The following is a 20,344-nucleotide window of genomic DNA, read 5'->3' as shown; positions in this document are numbered from 1 at the left end:
TTTGGATTTCATTTCGTACTGACTAGTGATTGAATGTACAGCCCCCCTTTTATTATTACTAATCTCATGTTTTGAGCCTTTAACCCCCCCTGTCTTCAGAAATCCTACGTTACCTATCACACTACCATCCATGTTATGTCTATGTATACACATACATATGCATGTATATATGTATATAAATACATATCAATTTCATCTTTTCCACAACTTAGATCTCAAATATGCGGACATATGAGCAATTGTTGTCATTAAAATCTATATGTGCGGTTTTTCTTTCATTTTTTTTTCTTTTATATATTAACTCAAGTGTTTTGCAAGGGAATATGTAGAAAGCATCACTTGAAGTTGTAAATTCGATTTCATGTATTGTAATAGTTAGATCTTAATGAGAATTTATATTTTTTTCTGTTTTAGATAGGATGGATGAGCATTATAAACATCATGAATTGCTTGTTTTCATGCATTTTTGCCTTTATTTCTCAAATTCTCACAATGGTGAAACACGAATGGCACGTGCACCATTTTCGTAAGAGGTAATTGATCCTAAGTTGATGATCCACATCAATGGCCATAGTCAGGGTGTGGACAAAACTTAGGATTTTTATCTTTTACGAAATAACACTGGATCCGTTTTCAAAATTCATCATATTTTCCTTAAATATTTTCTTCTTTTATCAGAATTTAACTTAAAATTAATTCAAAAGATATACCAATGGCCATATTCAGGGTATATTGAGAGTTAATTTCATTTTAAATTCTATAAAAGCACCAAATGTGTTTCATTCTTCACCTGAATTTAAATATAGATTATTATATAATACATTCAATGACCATAGTCAAGGATGTATTATATCTTCAATCTTATTTTAATTCATTTAAAGAATGAAATAGCTTTTCAAAATCCAATTTCAAAATTTTAAATTCATTCATCACTTAGGATAGAATTGCATCATATTTTTAAAATTCTTTTTTCATAAATCCAAGTGATTCTTTCCTTCATTTCTCAGATCAAATCCTATTCATAAATTCAAATTCAACTCTATTTCTCAAAAGGATTCAAGAATTCAATTTCAAGGTCCCATTTGACTTTGAAACTTCAGAATCAGCTTATATCCAAAATTCAAATTCTAACTTCAAAGTTCAAATTGACTTTGGAATTCACTTGTATATCCGGAATTCCAAAATCTAAATGAAATTTTAAAGTTCAAATCAACTTTGAAACTTCTAATTCATCTTCAAATTCAAAAACCAAGTTCATCTTTTCAAATCCAAAATCAAAGTTTTGTTCCTGAATCTCAAAAGCTTGGCCTTCTCTAAGTTTTAAATTCAATCTGGGTTTTCAAAACCCAGATCCATACTCAAAAGTCCCATTTTGGACTTTCAAAAACTCAAATCCAAAATTAGATCAACTTGGATCCAGTTCTCTAAATACGATTCTACTTTTGGATCTTAGACTCCAGATCCATATCACATATAGGATTCCAGACCTCAAGATCCAATTCCATTTTAGGATCCAGAATCCGATTTCACTTTGGATCTCAGGCTTCAGATCCACAATCCATTTAGGATCCATAACCCAATTCTACTTTGGATCTCAAACTTCAGATCCAATTCCATTTTAGGATCCAGAATCGATTTCGCTTTGGATCTCAGACTTCAGATCCAATTCCATTTTAGGATCCAGAGTCCAATTTTACATCGGATCTCAGACTTCAGATCCAATTCCATTATAGGATCCAGAATCCAATTCTACTTTGGATCTTAGACTTCAGACCCAAATCCATTTTAGGGTCCAGAATTCAATCACACTTTGGATCTCAGACTTCAGATCCAAATCTATCTTAGGATCCAGAATCCAATTTTACATCGGATCTCAGATCCGAGATCTTAAATCCATTTTAAGATTCAATTCCATTTCAAAATCTAGATTTCAAATTCAAGTCCATTCCCAGATATCATTTGAACTCCCTAAATCCATTTCTATTCTTAAATACCATTTGATTTTCTCAGTCTATTCCAATTTCAAACTTCAAAATCTGAATTCAATTCCGTCTCAAGTATTCATTTTCTCTCCTAAATTCAAGTTCAGAATTCAAAGTCCATTTCCGACTTTGAAAACTTCATTTTCCTTCCATTTTCAAAAAGCTTCAAGTTATTCTTTCTCAAAGATCAAGATTTATTCTTCCAATTCTGATTTACTTCAAAGACTTAGAACTTCTCTGATCTATCTCAAGTTCTAAAGTTAGATTCAATCATTTCTTCACTCCCTTACCAAGTTCATCTCAGAATACTTGGGAATTTTCAAAATATCTTTCAAAAAGAGCATACATCTTTGCATTGCACAAGCATGATTTTTTGTGCATTTAGATTTAGAATAAATCCTTAGATGATATTTAGGCAAAGCAAAAGGCATAGATTCGATCCTTGGTTCGATTACCCCTGGTAAAGGCGCCAAGAACGGTCGAACCTCGTACCGACGAGCAAATCCCGTCTCTCCATTTTCCTGCAAATATTTTCAAAATGGAGGCGAGTTAAATTTCTAAATATTTTTCAAATTAAGGTCAAGTGAGACCGCGCAAAAGAGTTCCTCTTTCTTTTTTTTCTTTCTTTCTTTTCTCTTCTCTTTCTCTTTTCTTTCTTTTATTCTTCTCCCTTCAAAAAGGAGGAAAAGAGAAGTTAGAAAGGAAAAGAGAAGGAAGAGAGAGAAAACCATAAAGAGAGGAAAATTTTTGCAATGATCACAGTTTTGGCGACCGAGATGGGACCCGTCTTCGTCCGGTCGAATTATGCCTTTGCTTTGCCTTAATATTTTCTAAGTCTTTATTCTTCTATGTCAGCTTCATTTCCATGCAAACCTTAGGAGCCTAGATTCTGTCCTAAGCTGACATTATTTGCATATAGGATCTAAGTATGGTTTGGTAGGACCATATTGAGGAGATTATTCCATGTTCACATTAGACTTAGGTCTTAAATACAACTCTCCTCAAATTTAGGGATTGAATGTAAACAATGTATGCAAGTGTATGCTTCTATTTCATTTAAATTCTATCTCTTTAGGACTTGCATTAGAGCCTTCTAGATTTATTGCATGTTGATCATATTTTTGAAAACATCCCTACCTATATTTGTCCCGGTCTTCACGTTGCTGGGCTGTCTCACTGAACCATAGTTCGGGAGAGAGCCTCACAACTGGACCACTTATTTGGGTTCGCGACCCCTACCACTGTAAACACCCCGAATTTTCACCCTCATCCAGTGTTTGTCCATTTCATATGTAATTGCATATCACTGCATATATTTCTGCATATCATTTCATCGCATTCCATCGCATTGCATAGCATTGCATGTCATTGCATTTCATTTTCAAGATCCAGCACTCCTATTTCAAAACATTCAATCCAGATTTGAATTTTAAAGCTTTTATTTCAAAATCAATTTCAAAACCTGGGTTTTTATTCAATACTCTGTCATTTTCCAACCCCAGGACTTTATATTTCGAAATATTTTCTCAAGAAAACAATTTGGATTCATTTTAAATTCAAATTTTAATCGATTTCAATTCACAGATGAGACCCATTGAGGTGGTGTCGCTTCTGAATTCCTCTATTCATCAAATTTCTCAAAGTTTTGAAAGTTTCAGTCCGATCAGGACTCTGGCAGAGTCCTAATCCAGTCAGGAGTCTGTTTTGAAATCTGTTTTACTTCCATTTTCAGTCTTTTTCGATTATTGTCAAAATTTAGGTCATTTTACAGAGTCTAGTTAGTTCAAAACTCTATTTTATAGTTCGGTCGAGTTAGGAGTCTAACCCTGACTGTGTTTTCTGACTTATTTCATCATTTCTTGATAAAATCTTTCGAAAATTCTTTCATTTGGCTTTTAAAATCTAAGATCTCAGAGTCCTAAGAGTTCAGGACTCTAACTCGGAGTTCCAGTTCGCTTGAGACCCTATTTTCAAAGATCTTGAATTTCAAATGTCGATTTTAACCCTTTTTCAAAGCCATTTTCAGTGTTTATTTCAAAATTCTTCAAAATTCGATGTGGGCCCACTCAGTTGTCACCATATCCAGAGGAGTTCTAACCTAGTTAGGACCCTATGCCATTTCAAAAATTATAACTTTGAAGTTTGTCTTTGAAAATCCTTTTGAAAACTCCTTCAATTTCAAGTTTTAAAATCACTTTTTGAAAAACTCAAGTAGAGCCCACTCGGGGTGGTGCCATATTCGAGTCAGTCAGGGCTAGACTAGGGTTAGTTGATGTCTTGGTTAGTGTTAGAGGTTTAGAAGAGTCAAAACCATTTTTGAAAAACTCATTTTTGAAAGTTAGTTTTTAAAGGTTTTTAAAGGTATTTTAAAAAGCCAAATGTAGAAAATGCAAAGTGGCATTACATTTGGGGATTTTTTAGGAAAGTCTAGGGGTTAATTAGGCACTAGTTTAGATAATTTAGGCTAGGGGTAGTTAGGTCTTTCCACCCAAAAATCGCCCCCCCTTGTTAGAGTCCAAAAAATTCAAAATTTCCAATTTTTAAACCTAAAAAAAAAATCTATAAATAGTCTCCATAGGGGGGTCGATTTTTCCAACTTGCTCTCCTTGGGATTCTTGGAGCTTCTCTCTCCTCTTCAGCCCTTCCTCCATTGCAGCCACCTCAAGGTAATTATTTTGTTTAATTTTTAGCTTTTATTTCATGTTTTTAATAGTTTTAAATCAATTTTAGCCATTAATACCTCCTATTTCATGGATTCAACCATGGTTTCACCTCAAGAACCATCAAGAATCAGCAAGAACGATTCAAGAAGGTTATCTAACCCTGTTTTGGGTGATTTACAGGGATTTTAATCCATTAGAATTGATTTTAATATGATTCTTTACATTATTAACCAATAAAATATATGATTTACCCTTTTAATGGGTTAAATCTATGTTTTAAAGGTGATATCAAATTCCAGCCATTGATTCCATGTTTTTATTTTATTTTCATGGTTTATTCATGTTTGTTTTACGTTCTATAGCATATAAATAATTTTTTTTTACTGTTTTATGGTTTATTTTATTGATTTACATTAGTTAATGCATGGTTTTCCAAGTTTCTTAAATTTCTGTGTGTTTTAGGTTTAGAACAGTAAAGATAATGTTATTTCGTATTGAAGTACTCATTGTTTATTTCTGATTTTTTTATATGTGATGCATGCATGAGTTATTGAGTTACTGTAGAAAAATCAGAGGTTTTGGATCTCGGGAACCCTGTCAAAAAAATCATACATCAAATCGGGTTTTTAAAGCTTTAAAATCATGGTTAAAATCAAGAAGGTAACTTGCTGTTATGATATTTCTCTCATCTTATATCCGATTTTAGATCTGTAAAATGATATGGATTCACATTGAGTAGATCTATCTGCTGTAAAATTTTAGGATTTTTTGATCACTGTTTAGTATTTTCCCCTTTTAGAGAATCTGTTTTTAAATTTAAAACTCATTAAGGTTTACCAAAACCCTAATCAGACTTGTGTTAGTCATAAATCCCAAACCACAGATCCGATTCATGATCTGTAAAAAGTGAGTATTGTTATTTTTCTGTCTACTATTTACTATTAAAATTTCAGAGATTTTTGTTTAGGTTTGCTATTTAGTTTTGTATTTTCAATCTGAAACAGCTGTTTTAATCCCTGTTAAAAGTGATATATTTTAGCTCAGATTGCCGAAAGGGTTTCTCCCTAACCAGAGATGATTTTTCCGATCTGTAAATTGGAAAATCTCTGTTTTTATTCTTAGTTAGTCTCTGTAAAATTTCATAAATTTTCATAGAGATTTGACTCCTGGTTCGGGTCATGGACTGAGACTGGTTGGTGAACTAGGTCAAAAATAGCATATTTTTAGGGTTTAATGCAATTTTCGGATTACTTTAATGTCAAAAAAAAATTTTTATAATTCTAATTTGATATTAGGGTTATAAAAAGTGCAGGTACCAATTTTTAGGATTTTTAGAATCCGTTTGATGCTTGAATGGCTTGAATTGCAAAACAGGGCACCCGAAGAATTCCAAAACACTGCAAAAATCACAAAATTTGTGATATTCTTGGATTTTCGTGCATAAGCATATATTTTTAGGGTTTTATTATGTTCATAATCATATTAGGATGCTTTAGGTTTAATTTGATGGTCCTTTGATTTCATTTAGTGCATAAAACCTAAGTTTTTACCAAAATATTTTCAAAAAACCCTAATTTCAAGGCCATAGTCTTGCTATCGGGGGCAATTTGGTCATTTGACCTCAATTTCGAAATCCCTAACCCTAATTTTCACATATTTAATCATGTCACATCATATCTAGTTTGATTTATTCTCATTTGTATTTCAAAACTTGCATTTTACCAAATATATTTCTAAAAACCCTAATTTCAAGGCCATAGTCTTGTTATTAGGGGTATTTTGGTCATTTTGACCCCAATTTCGAAATTTCATATCTTCTCTTTCATATTTATTCAATTTTATTTCATATTTTATCAATTTTGATTTAAGGGAATCATGGCAAAAAGCCTTATATCTAGCAAAATCCAACAATTTCCTGATATTGTTGGATAAATCTAGAAAAGCCAACATATATTCACTAACAAGTTTTCTAGTTTTGCAGGTACATTGAAGACTTTAGTTTCTTTAATTTCATGTATTTAAATTTCATTAGTGATGTAATTTGTAATTAAACTTTGGAATACGAATTTACATTTTCTGCTTAGCTTAGGCTGCATTGCATATAGTTTATTTTCTTCTTAATAATGTTAATGTGTGATGGATGATGATTCATGCATATTCAAACTCACTATGGTCTACACGAATGACACATACACTAGCTTTTATGAAGTTTATAAACTTGGTGGAATTTGTATTTATGGCCATAGTCAGAATATGAATGATACTTAGATTTATGATCTTCACATTAGCCACATTCAGCCTACACTCTTAGGCTAACTTCAAAATGCACTGCATTTCTCAAAAATACAAAAAGTATTTCTCAAATCCTCAAATTCATATTCATTCATTTCATGCATTTGCCAATTCCAATTCAAATTCTAAGTCAAGGAAATTGAATTCCTTAAAATCTCCTAAGTCTTATAGCAAAATCGATTTTCCCAAAAGCATTGAATTTCAAAGAATATTTCAAGTATTTCCCAAGTTCCAAATTCAAATTTTCTAAGTTAGAATTTCAATTTCAAAGTTTGAATTCAGAGAAATCAAGTTTCTTAGAATCAATTTTCACCAAATGTCAAGGATTCCTCAAAATCGATTTTTACTTCTCTCAGAAGTACATTTCAAATCCCAATTCACGATTTTTCATGTGATATCATTTCCAAGATTTACATTTTCTAAATATTTCAATCATTCAAAGCAAACATCATGTTTTCAAATGTGCATTTTCTGAAAATTCATAGCACATGCCTGATTCTATGTGCATTTAGAAATTAGAATATGATTTAGACAAGTTGAATAGAGTAGAGCATAAGATTGATCCTTGGTTCAATTACCCCTGTTAAAGGTGGCAGGAACGGTTGAACCTCGTACCGACAGGCGAGTCCCATTCTACGGAATTTGATTCGCAAAAGGTAAAAATTTTGCGATGATAACAGGTTTGGCGACCGTGATGGGACCTGTCTTTGCCTGATCAATCTAATGCTCTACTTAGTTCAAATTGTCAAAATCGATTTCCATGGAATGTCAGCTTTGCTTTATGATATCATGTGAACCTAGGAGCCTAGACCTGAACCCAGCTGACATGGAATGCATATAGACTAGGTATGGTCTGGTAGGACCATATTGAGGAGAATTATTCATGCTTACATAGACTTAGGTCTAATACAACACTCCTCAATTTAGGAATTGTATGAAAACAATGTTTGCTTCTTCAAATATTTCAAAATTCTATCTCTTTAGGACTTAGAGCCCTCTGTTTTCTTGCATGTGCTCATATTTCAAAAATCACCCTACCTATAATGTCCTGGTCTTCACGTTGCTGGGCTCTCTTCCAGAACCATAGTTCGGGACAGAGCCTCACAACTGGGCCACCTATTTGGGTGAAAACCCCCCTGCCACGTACCAAGGGCCATAGTCCAACGTATATCGACAGGTGCTCAAGGATGTTGGAAAACTTGAACCTAGAACCGGAGGAATTGATTTTATGCCACGTACATTGAGCCTTGGCTTGAGTATATAGGCATAACTGAATTGGATACAGTTGATCTGAACCTTAGAGTTACCTACAGCTATTTCAAAATTTGTGCATCTAGAGTCAGCTTTTAGGGAATGTTGTATGTGCATACTTGTTGTGATTGAATATGTTATAGTCATTTCCTTTTATTTTCCATATTTCCCCAATTTTCTAAAATACTGCACGATTTTCTCAAAATTCCTCAATCTATGTCCATGTACTGTCCATGTTTTAAACCTTGGACGATTTTCCAAATACTTCATTTTCCATTTATTTCTTCATATTTCATCAAACCCTGGACGATTTTCCAAATTTCTCTTAATTTCCTTTAAAACTCCAGGTGATTTCCCATCTTTCATGTCTTCTGGATCTCGAATTTCCTACTTTATTTTTATCCTGCCTGCATTTCCCTCAAATTTCCTGTATTTTCCCAAGTCTTATTCCAATTTTCCATGTTTTCTAGTCTGATGGCATCCAGTCAGCTTGATTCAGTCTTTCCTGAGGGTCACATCTCCTACGAGGTGCGACAAGGTCTTCCAGAACATCGAGTCCTCAGCACCGGATCCTTCTTTCCCCGGTGGTACTATTTATGGTTCAAGAATTTCTCTCGTATGTTTCCGGACCACTTGGACGATTGTGGGTTAGAACTGGCGTCCGCAGTGGGAAAGCAGACAGTCAACGGCAACTTGATCCATGCACTAGCAGAACGGTGGAATCCGAGCACTTCTACCTTCTGGTTCCCGTGGGGCGAGATGACAGTACTGATGGATGAATTTTCAGAGATTATGGGATTGCTCGAGCCAGCCGGTCAGCCTGGAGATCCATTGGAGAAACAGTTTCTGATTAATGTTAAGGGTCTGGACCCTAAGGATGCCTTAGCTCGCATGACAGGACGCAAGTCTTGGCCATTGATTGAAGAAGATGGAAACGAATATGTGGACCTGCTCGAAATCTACAGACAGTATGGGACATTTGTGGAAGTCAGCTCGTTGTCCAGGACAGCTCGAGAGAGAATTCAGCACACGATGGATCTGTGCACGGTGGGATTAGCTTTCTTTCCCGACGGACGGAATTATATGGATATCAGAATAGTTCAGCTTCTAAGGAGATGGGGAAGTCGACAGATCAGCCGCCTCTCGATAGCCATGGCCGCACTCGCCTTTCTATACCGAGGGTTGACTCGTTTCGCACTCGGAGAGTCGATCCTAGTCGAAGGGTGCACCTATGCCTTGCAGTCTTGGTTCCTCCGGCATGTGCCCGCCCGAGCCAGTTCATTCAGATACAATGGAGAGAAGCTTCTTCCAGTTGCGCGATACCGGTTCTTGATCGACAACCTTCAGGAGGAAGAAGTCGTATGGGACTACTTCAATCGTCAGGAATCACCTCCCAGATATAACTACGCTTATGGCAAGCGGTTCAGGCTACTTGGCCCGTTCTTCTGCGCATACTATCATCCAGAGCGGTGCGTCAAACAGTTCTCTCAGAGGCAGAAGCGCGTAGAGATTCGTCCACTAGCAGGGGTTCTGCCAGAATTCGACCTCACATCAGATCAGTGGTCCGGAGCATACCATTCTGCCAGACATGGCTGGGATTCCTTTGTCAGTCTTACTATTTTTCCTGGTCCTCGTGTATCTTCCGATTATCCGGAGTGGTGGAAAATTGTCTGTCCCCCTCCCCTCTGTCAAGTGTATTATTGATAAAATCATGTTTTTCCCCTCAATAAAATTCCTTTATTTTACATTTCACTTTGGTTTGACGACCTCGCCTAGGTAACAAGGCATATTTCCAGTTGTTTATTTTGCAAAGAATAGCAGCGCAATTGTCGTAACTCCAGCGACGACTCAATCCCTAGTAATGGGATATTATTTCAATTGTCTACCAAAATTCTCAATAAATATTTTCCTCCAACCAAACTTCCTTCAGAAGCCTAACCATCAGTTCTACCTTGCAGAGAGCATCAGCAATATCCAAGAGAACATTTGTGATACCCGATGGTTCATACAAGATCCGGAAAGAAAACCTCATCAATCGAAGGTGTGGCATACTCGATCGCTTTGGAAGAAGAGATGGATTCCCCCCGATCAGCTAAAAATCAGGGACAGCAGGTTGAGGATGACATTGATCCTCAAATGTATGTCATGTTCAAGAAAATGATGACCAAGATGCTGGCAGAGCAAGCTGAGGCCAGTACTGAGCAAATTCAGACCAAACAGAAGGATAAGGGTCATGCCGTCAAGAATGTGAAGATCAGCAAAAAGCAGAGTCGTCACGAGGAAATGTCTGATGAGTCAGAATCAGCTGACGATGCTGACAAGGAATCTGAAAATAAACATGAATTCAAAAGGACGACTCAGGGCCAGGGTTCGGCTTACAAATCCAAAAATCAGTTTGTTGATGACCCTACTCAGTCGCAACTAAAAGATATAATGAAAATGGTCAAAGATCTGCAGGCCCGCGACATGGGCAAGAAAGTCTTCACCAGCGAAGACTTCTATGATGGCTTGGATGGGGACGACAATCTGGATAATCTCCCCAGAAAATTTATCAAGTTTGATGGTTCTGGCGACCCTAAGGCTCACCTCGCCATGTTTTTCGCTGAATGTTCATGATTCAAGCGTGACAATCGGGCACTCTTCCTTTGCTTCCCTCGCAGTTTGGAGGGAACGACAGCTAAATGGTACTCGGAGCACATCAACCCCATAGAGCTGAAAGAATTTGATAAGGTGGTGAATATGTTCATTGAGCGCTTTCTGTTCAATGTTGAGGCGCTCCCGACCCTCAGCCACCTTTGTGGCCTGAAACAGAGAGAAAATGAAAAGGCCTGAGATTTTATCCACCACTGGAGGTCAGCTTGCAACAAGATGAGAGACCCCATATCAGAAGGGCATGCTTTTTCCTTGATTCTAAGCAATTTCTCGCAGCCTCTAAAAGGCCTCATCTCCACCGCACCATCCAGAACCTTTATAGAGTTAACAGAGCGAGCCGAATGGCTCGAATTGAGTATGGAGAATGGTTTCTACGAAGGTTTCACTTTCACCAAGAACAACAGTCAGAATGAGTCGAAAAAGAAGACTCATTTCACTAATTCTGTCAGTAATAAACGGAATCATCGCAAGGGGCAGAATAGAGACTTCTGTTATGGGGCAGGAGGTTCAAACAAGAATGACCAGAAAGGAAAGTCGATCCCGCAATTCAGCAAGCCGCTTCAGCTAGAGCAGGGACCAAAACCCCGAGAGAAAGTGAAGCACGAAGGATGGAGCTATTAGAGGAAGTTCACTCCATTAGATCAATCACTCGAAACTGTGCTCGAGTACCTGTTGACCAAGGAGATGGTCAAATTGCCCAGGCTGGTCGATCCTTCTGCTCCTATGGGAAAATTCAAAGACCAATTCTGCAAGTTTCATCGAACAGTGGGGCACAACACTGAGAATTGCTTCGTTCTGAAGAACATTGTTCAGGACCTTATTGATAAAAATCTTCTGGTAGAAGGTGCGGAAGATGAAAATATAGATATTCTAAAAGAGCCATTTCCTCGTTATTCTACAATAGTCATTACCGAACAGTCATTTCAACCACAGGAGCGTATCAGGCCGTGCTCTGAAAATGATATGCAAGCTCAGCATCAAGTCCTGGTATTGCAACAGGCTCAGTCCAAGGCCCAGAAGATGGACCTTATTTCAGCTTTCGGCAAAATGAAAGTATCTGACAAGCCCGCTGGGATATCTCCCGAGGTAGCCAGAAGTATGCCATGGCTCCCTAAGCATCTCATTAAGTCCACCCCAAAGAAAAGCGAGACATCCACTCTAAAGCCTATTACAACATTATCCAATGTCTCAATTTTGGACTTAACCCAAGCTTTCGCTAAACATCAGCAAGTATTAAATAATCTGTTGCAGAAAATCAAGGTGAAACCAAGCATAACTCCGGAAGACATGGCCCACATAGTCAATCAGGCCATCACTAATGCTCCAGTTACTTTCTCCGATGAGGATCTCCCTAAACCTCATGTATTTCACAACAATGCCTTGTATGTTGTGGTTCGAACCAGAGGGATGACAGTTCCTCATGTACTGATCGATGGAGGCAGCAACCTCAATATATGTCCGGAAATGACCGCCAAAGCTTTGGGCATTAAAGAAGAAGAATACATTCCAGATCCAATCACCATTTATGGGTTCGACAATCATGGCCAAACAGCGAAAGGAAAAATCTTCCTAGAGATCTTCATTGACTACTCGGTCCATTCAATTCTCTTTCACGTGGTCAATGTGCCGCCCACTTATAATATGCTTCTCGGGAGACCATGGATCCACAACACAAACGCAGTACCATCTACTCTGCATCAGTGCATCAAGTGGTCAAAAGGTGGTATGATCACAACAGTCTTAGGCGAAGATCCGGAGCAGAGGCTAGCACCGACCATGGTTCCCAGGCCCTCTTTCACTACTGATATCCCTAGCATTAGGGGTATCGAAGAGGTCAGCTTTAAAGAGAATTCAGGAATAATACAGATGACAGAGCAACCCGAGCATACGGTGGCTACGACTCGATGGGGAGGTCCACAGTTCTTCAAGATTGGAGGACGAATTGATTACAGCACACTTAAGGGTCATCCTCTATTCTCGCAATTTATGAAGGTTAAAAAGGGATTTGATTTACTAGTAAAGCACGGCTACCAGCCTTTCCAAGGCTTAGGCAAAAATGAAGATGGTCGTCTTGAACTAGTGATTCCTCAGCATTGCCCTAAAAGGGCCGGATTGGGCTTTAATGGCCGAAAATCTCAGAAAGGGACTGTTTTCATTAAGGGAACGCATTAGAAGAATTCATTTGTCTTTCCTTTTCTATTCTTTTGTCGGGATGATATCCCATTTCATTCTCATCATTGTCATTTTGATTAATTCTATCTTTCAATAAAGTTGCAAGTTTCCTTTGTCTATCTTGGTGCCATTTGTCTCTTTACTTCTCAATATTAAATCTTCACAAAATTGAAATCATTTTGCTCTTTTATCTTTCCAATTATTTTCAATAAAAGCAATTTATTTCATGATGAGCAATTTCCCTAAATCAATTTATCCTCCAATTTTCAGAATGTCTTCCCGATCTATCAAGAAGCTCGTCTTTAATCCAAAAGCCTGTTCGAAATCAGCAATAATTCATCAGGTCAAAATAAGAACAGAATGTAGTCAGACTGCAAAGCAGTCAGAAGAATCCGCAGAGTTCGATTCAGCTCTTCAAGAATTACCAGAATTTGCATCAATTCAGAAACAAGATGAGCCATCATCCTTAGTTCAGGATCCGACTGAGGACATCAATATCGGATAAGAAGATGATCCTAGAATTCTCAAGATTGGCAATGGTTTGAGTCCAGGAGAGAAAGAAAGGCTCACTAATTTCCTCAAGCAGCATGAAGAAGTATTCGCATGGACTTATGAGGATATGCCAGGTTTAGATCCGAAATTGGTGGAACATCGCCTCGTTCTGAAGCCTGAGGCGAAACCAGTCAAGCAGAAGTTGAGAAAAATGGATCCTCGAATCGAGCAGCAGGTTAAGGAAGGACTTGAGGATCTGCTTAAAGCAGGATTCATTCGAGCAATTGATTACCCGGATTGGTTGGCGAATATCGTAGCAGTTCCTAAGAAGAATGGTAAAGTGCGAATCTGTATCGACTTTCGTGATCTCAATAAAGCCACTCCGAAGGATGACTATCCACTCCCAAACATTGATCTCCTAGTCGATAGCACAGCCGGACATGCTATGTTCTCCTTTATGGACAGATACTCCGGATATAATCAAATCAAGTTGGCCGCTCGTGACCAATCCAAAACATCCTTTACCACGCCATGGGACACTTTTTGTTACACGGTTATGCCTTTTGGGCTCAAGAATGCTGGAGCCACTTATCAGCGCGCTATGGCCGTTATTTTCCATGATCAGATGCACAAGACTATGGATGCATATGTCGATGATATTCTGGTGAAATCCAAAGAAGAGGAAGATCACATCGAAGCTCTTAATCAAGTCTTCAAGCGACTCATTCTTTACAAGCTAAGACTCAATCCACAAAAATGTGTCTTTGGTGTCGAATCAGGCAAGTTGCTAGGCTTCTTGGTCAGCAAGAAGGGGATAAAAATGGATCCCGCTAAGGCCAAAGCTATCATTGGCATGCCGCCCCCGACTAATCTCAAAGAATTGCATAGCCTTCAAGGACGCATGCAATCAATTCGGCGATTCATTTCTAATTTGGCCATGAGATGTGAGCCTTTCAATCATTTGCTCAGAAAAGGAGTGAGGTTCGAATGGGGACAAGAGTGTGTTGTCATCGCAAAATTTTTCCCCTCCCTTGCGAGAGAGAAACGAATTTCGAGAGTCAAACTCGACCAAAGTTTTGAAAATGGTTTTGAAAATTACTCGCCTCCGTTTTGAAAATTTGCGAGAAAATTCTATGGAATGGGATCCGCCTGTCGGTACGAGATTCAACCGTTCCTGGCGCCTTTACCAGGGGTAATTGAACCAAGGACAAATTACGTGCTTTAACTTGACTCAAATATCTAAATTATGCTCTATTTTTCCTAGAATGCACAAAGAATCAGGCTTGTGCTATGGAATTTTGAAAAGATGCAAGTTTGAGAAAATATGATGTTTGCTTTGGCAAATATGCTTGGAAAATTATTGGAAAAGTACTTGAAATTGGAATTCCTGGGAAAATCATTAAATTTCATTGGAAATCAGAAAATGGATTGGAAAATGAATTCTCAGGAAGACTTGAACTTTGAAAAATTGATTTTGAAATTTGGAATTTGAAACTTGGAAATTGGAAATTGGGAAATTGATTGACCCGAAGGTCAAAATTAGAAATTTGGAAATTGATTGACCTGAAGGTCAAAATTGGAAATTTGGAAATTGATTGACCCGAAGGTCAAAATTGGAAATTTGGAAATTGGGTGGCCCGAGGGCCGAAATTAGAATTTGGAACTTTGAAATTTGAAATTTGATATTTGATATTTGATATTTGATATTTGATATTTGATATTTGAAATTGGATTTGGAAGAAGATTCGAGTCGGAACTCTAATCTTCTAGACCAATTCTAGGACATTTGAATTGGATTTGGAAGAAGATTCGAGTCGGAACTCTAATCTTCTAGACCAATTCTAGGACATTTGAATTGGATTTGGAAGAAGATTAGAGTCGGAACTCTAATCTTCTAGACCAATTCAGAAGGGAAAGAAATTCGAGTTGAAACTCGAATCCCAGAGGAAAGAAAATTCGAGTCGGAACTCGAATCCTGCAAGAAGACTAGATCAGAATGGATTAGGTTTGAAAACATTAACCAGTAAAACCAGATTTAGAAAGTTTGACCAATAAAAATTGGATTTTGAAAGATGTACCAGTGTGAATACCGGATTTTGGAAATGAACCAGTATAAGTACTGGATTTTGAAAATAGATCAGTACGAATACTGTTTTTTGAAGAATTACCAGCACGAACACTGGATTTTGAAGAATTTACCAGCATGAACACTGGATTAAAAAAAAATTTACCAGCACGAACACTGAATTTTGAAAATTTACCAGCACAAACACTGGATTTAGAAGAATTTACCAGCACGAACCCTGGATTTTGAAAATTTACCAGCACAAACACTAGATTTAGAAGAATTTACCAGCACGAACCCTGGATTTTGAAAATCTTACCAGCACGAACACTGGATTTTTGAAAATTTACCAGCACGAACACTGGATTTAGAAAATTTTTACCAGCACGAACATTGTATTTTGAAAATCTTACCAGCATGAACACTGAATTTTGAAAATTTACCAGCACGAACACTGGATTTAGAAGAATTTACTAGCACAAACTCTGGATTTTGAAAATCTTACCAGCACGAACACTGGATTTTTGAAAATTTACCAGCACGAACACTGGATTTAGAAAAATTTTACCAGCACGAACACTGGATTTTTGAGAATTTACTAATTGATTTTGATAGAAGATTTTCAGTTTTCACCCTCACGATGACTTGGACAACTGTCGGGGTCTCAGGATTTATCCCTTAACCTGAAGGGGAAACTCGATGCAAATGCAAATTGATGCAGATGAATGCGAATGTATGCAAATGAATGCGAAATGATGCACATGCATGCAAAATGATGCACATGCATGCAAAATGAGAGATTTGTTTGATCCTGCCTGCATACAAGATGTTTTGAAAATAATTTTCAAAATAATGCCCCAGTGTAACTGGGAAAGAAGAATTTGACCATTATTGAAGAAAATATATTGAGGAATTACAAATGATGGAATAGAGGATTTAAGTATAGAAAATTTTCAAATATTGAGCATTGATGGGGTCTGATAATTCCACACCATCGGTATTGATAAGCAGATATGAATTGCGGGGTAATGCTTCCTCGACAACATAGGGCCCTTCCCAATTCGGTGACCATTTGCCACTTGGGCAGCGCTTGAGATAAGCCATGGATCTGAGTACTAGATCATTGATTCATAATTTCCTTTCAATGACAAATTTTGCATATTGTCTGGCTATCCTCTGACGATATGATTGAACGTGCTCTACTGCTCTGAGTCTTCTTTCATCTAGCAAATCAAGTTGTACTAGCCGCTGTTGCTGATACTGATCAAGAGGTAATTCGAGAAGTGATGCAAATTTCAGAGCAGGTTTCTGAACATATAGAGGCAATACTACTTCGGTTTCGTAGACAAGTTCTGACGGAGTAGCATTAGTTAGAGTTCGAATGGTGGTTCGATATGCCCACAATGCATCATGAATCTTCTCATGCCAGTCACGGCCTGTTTCCAAAGTTCGCTCCAGGATTCGAATCAAAATCTTATTGGTGGCCTTTGCTTGGCCATTTCCTTGAGGATAATAAGGAGCGGAGAAATGATGATGGATTTTTAACTTCAAACAGAAAGTCCTCATTCTCTCATTCTTGAAATGACTACCATTATCTGACACAATATCATGTGGTATGCCAAAACGACATAGGATATTCTTATGGATGAATGAGACCACATGTCGACCTTCTACTGTGCATAGAGTGACTGCTTTTACCCATTTAGTAAAATATTCTGTTGCAGCAAGAAAATATTTATGGCCATTTGAAGCAGAAGGGGTAATGGGGCCAACAACATCAAAAGCCCACATAGAAAATGGCCATGGCGAGATGGCGATTCACAAATATGTTGTTGGCGCATGAATAGAAGGTGCATGTATCTGGCATAGAGCACACTTCTTCACAAAATGGTAGCAATCTTGCTGCATAGTCGTCCAATAATATCATGCCTGGATGATTTGCTTGATAAGAGTTTGGTAGTCGACGCGATCACCGCAAATGCCTTCGTGTACCTCCCGCATGACTTCTTTGGCTTCATCTTCATCTAGGCATCTGGCATATTTAGAACTGAATCCACGATGATAGAGGACATCAGCGAGAATAAAATATTGGGCAGGCACGTGCCGAATCACTTGTTGCTCTTGTCGAGTGGTATTCTAAGAGAAAGAGACAAATGTCTTCTCCTTGATGGGAGCCTTTTTGAGACTGTCTTCAGCTTGCTCAGACATCATCCTAATCATCATTTTCTTGAACATCTGATATGTAGCAGAATCAATGTCATCCCTATTATTCAGACTCTGTCTTCTGACATATCTTGGAGAATCCATTTCTTCTTGCCTGCTTCTAAAATCACTGATGCACTAACACAATGGTGTCTTCTTGCTTGATCTGATCTGAACCACTTGGAAATACTGATATTCTCTGCAAAATGAGATGAATGATTATATTTTGATGATGAAGATTGAGGATAGAAATGAATATAGGAAAAATATTTGATGAGAATTTGGTAGATAATTGAAAGAACATCCCATTACTAGGGATTGGGTCACCGCTGGAGTCACGACAATTGTGTTGCCATTCTTTGCAAGGAGAACGAACAACTGCAAATATGCCTTGTCACCTAGGCGAGGTCGTCAAACCATGATAGAATGAAAATTGAAGGATTTTTTTTCTTCATTGAAGGAAAAATATGATTGCATCAATAGTGGATTTGAGAAAGAGAGAGTATATAGACAGTCTGCCACCACTCTCAACGATCAGCAGAGACATGAGGACTGGAGAAAAGAGTGAGAATGATGAAAGAATCTCAGTCATATCTGGCAGAATGGTATGTTCCAGACCACTGCGTTGATGCAAGGTTGAACTCTGGCATGACTCCTGATAGCAGCCGCATCTCTATGTGCTTTTGTCTCTGAGAAAATTGTCGAACACACCGCTCTGGATGATAGTAGGTACAAGAAAATGGGCCGAGTAGCTTGAATATCTTACCATATACATAGGTGTATCTGGGAGGTGATAACTCTCGATCAAAATAGTCTCACACCACTTCTTCTTGCAGTAATCGATCAGGAATCAGTACCGTGCAATTGAAAGGAGCTCCTTGCCGTTATATCTGAACGAACTAGCTTTGATCAGTACATGCTGAAGGAACCAAGACTGAAGAGCATAGGTACATCCCTCGACTAAGATGGACTCTCCAAGCGTGAAACAAGTCAATCCTTTGTATAGAAAAGCAAGCGCGGCCATGGCTATCGAGAGACAGCTGGTCTGTCAACTTCCCCATCTTCTCAAAAGCTGAACTATTTTGACATCCACTTAATTTTGTCCATCTGGAAAGAAAGCAAGTCCCACAGTACATAGAACCATCGCATGCTAAATTCTCTCTCGAGCTGTTCTGGACAGCGATTTGACTTCTGCGAATTTTCCATGCTGTCGGTAGATCTCTATCAGGCTCACATACTCATTCTCGTTTTCTTCAATCAGTGGCCAAGACTTGCCCCCTGTCATGCGAGCTACGACATCTTTGGGGTCCAGACCCTTGACATTGATCAGAAATTGCTGCTCTAATGGATCTCGAGGCTGACCGACTGGCTCGGGCAGTCCCATAATCTCTGAAAATTCATCCATCAATAGTGTTATCTCGCCTCACGGGAACCAGAACGTGCAAGTGCGCGGATTCCACCACTCTTCCAGTGCATGAATCAGATTGCCGTTGACTGTCAACTTTCCCACTGCAGATGCCAATTCCAACCCGCAATCGCTCAAGTAGTTCGGAAACATACAAGAGAAGTTTTTGAACCAGACATAGTACCACCGGAGGAAGAACGGTCCGGTACTAAGAGATCGATGCTCAGGAAGACTTTGTCACACCTCGTAGGAGATGTGACCCTCAGGAAAAACAGAATCGAGCTGACTAGATGCCATTGGACTGGAAGACAAGAAGACTGGAATTAGACTTTGGAAAAATACAAGAATTTTGAAAATTGCAGGCAGGATAAAATGAAAGCTGGAAATTCGAAGTCCAGAGGAACGAAAGAATGGAAAATCTCTTGGAGTTTTGAAGGAAAAGGTGGATTATTTAGAAAAATCATCCAGGGTTTTTGAGAAAAAAAAGATATTTCATAAAAGATAAAAAAATGAGGTATTTTGAAAAATTGTTCGGTATTTTGGAAAAATTGGGAAAAATATGAGAAAATAAGGCGAAAATGAATATCATATATTCAATCACAAACAATTATGCACATACAACAATCCCTAAGAAGCCAACTCTAAATGCATTGATTTTGAAAGAGCTTTAGGACCCTAATCCTGACTCTAGGCTCAAATCAACTGTGTTCAATCATGCTATGCCGATATACTCAAGCCGAGGCTCGATGTACGTGGCATAAAACTCCTCTTTGGGTCTAGGCTTGTGTTTTCGCAACATCCTTGAGCGCCTGCCGATATACGTTGGACTATGGCCCTTGGTACGTGGCAGGAGGGCGTTAGCCCAAATAAGTGGCCCAGTTGTGAGGCTATGTCCCGAACTATGGTTCTGGAAGAGAGCCCAGCAACGTGAAGACCGGGTAGACATAGGTGGGGTGGTTTTTGAAATATGATCACATGCAGGCAAACAGAGGGCTCTAAGTCCTAAAGAGATAGAATTTTGAAAACTTTTGAAGAAGCAAACATTGTTTTCATACCAGTCCTAGATTAAGGAGTGTTGTATTTCAGACCTAAGTCTATGTGAGCATGCATAATTCTCCTCAATATGGTCCTACCAAACCATGCCTAGTCTACATGCAATCCATGTCAG

Source organism: Nuphar pumila, chromosome 4 (assembly GCF_984573655.1).
Source record: "Nuphar pumila chromosome 4, dmNupPumi1.hap1.1, whole genome shotgun sequence".
Classification (NCBI taxonomy): Eukaryota; Viridiplantae; Streptophyta; class Magnoliopsida; order Nymphaeales; family Nymphaeaceae; genus Nuphar; species Nuphar pumila.
Note: the sequence above shows the minus strand (reverse complement) of the source record.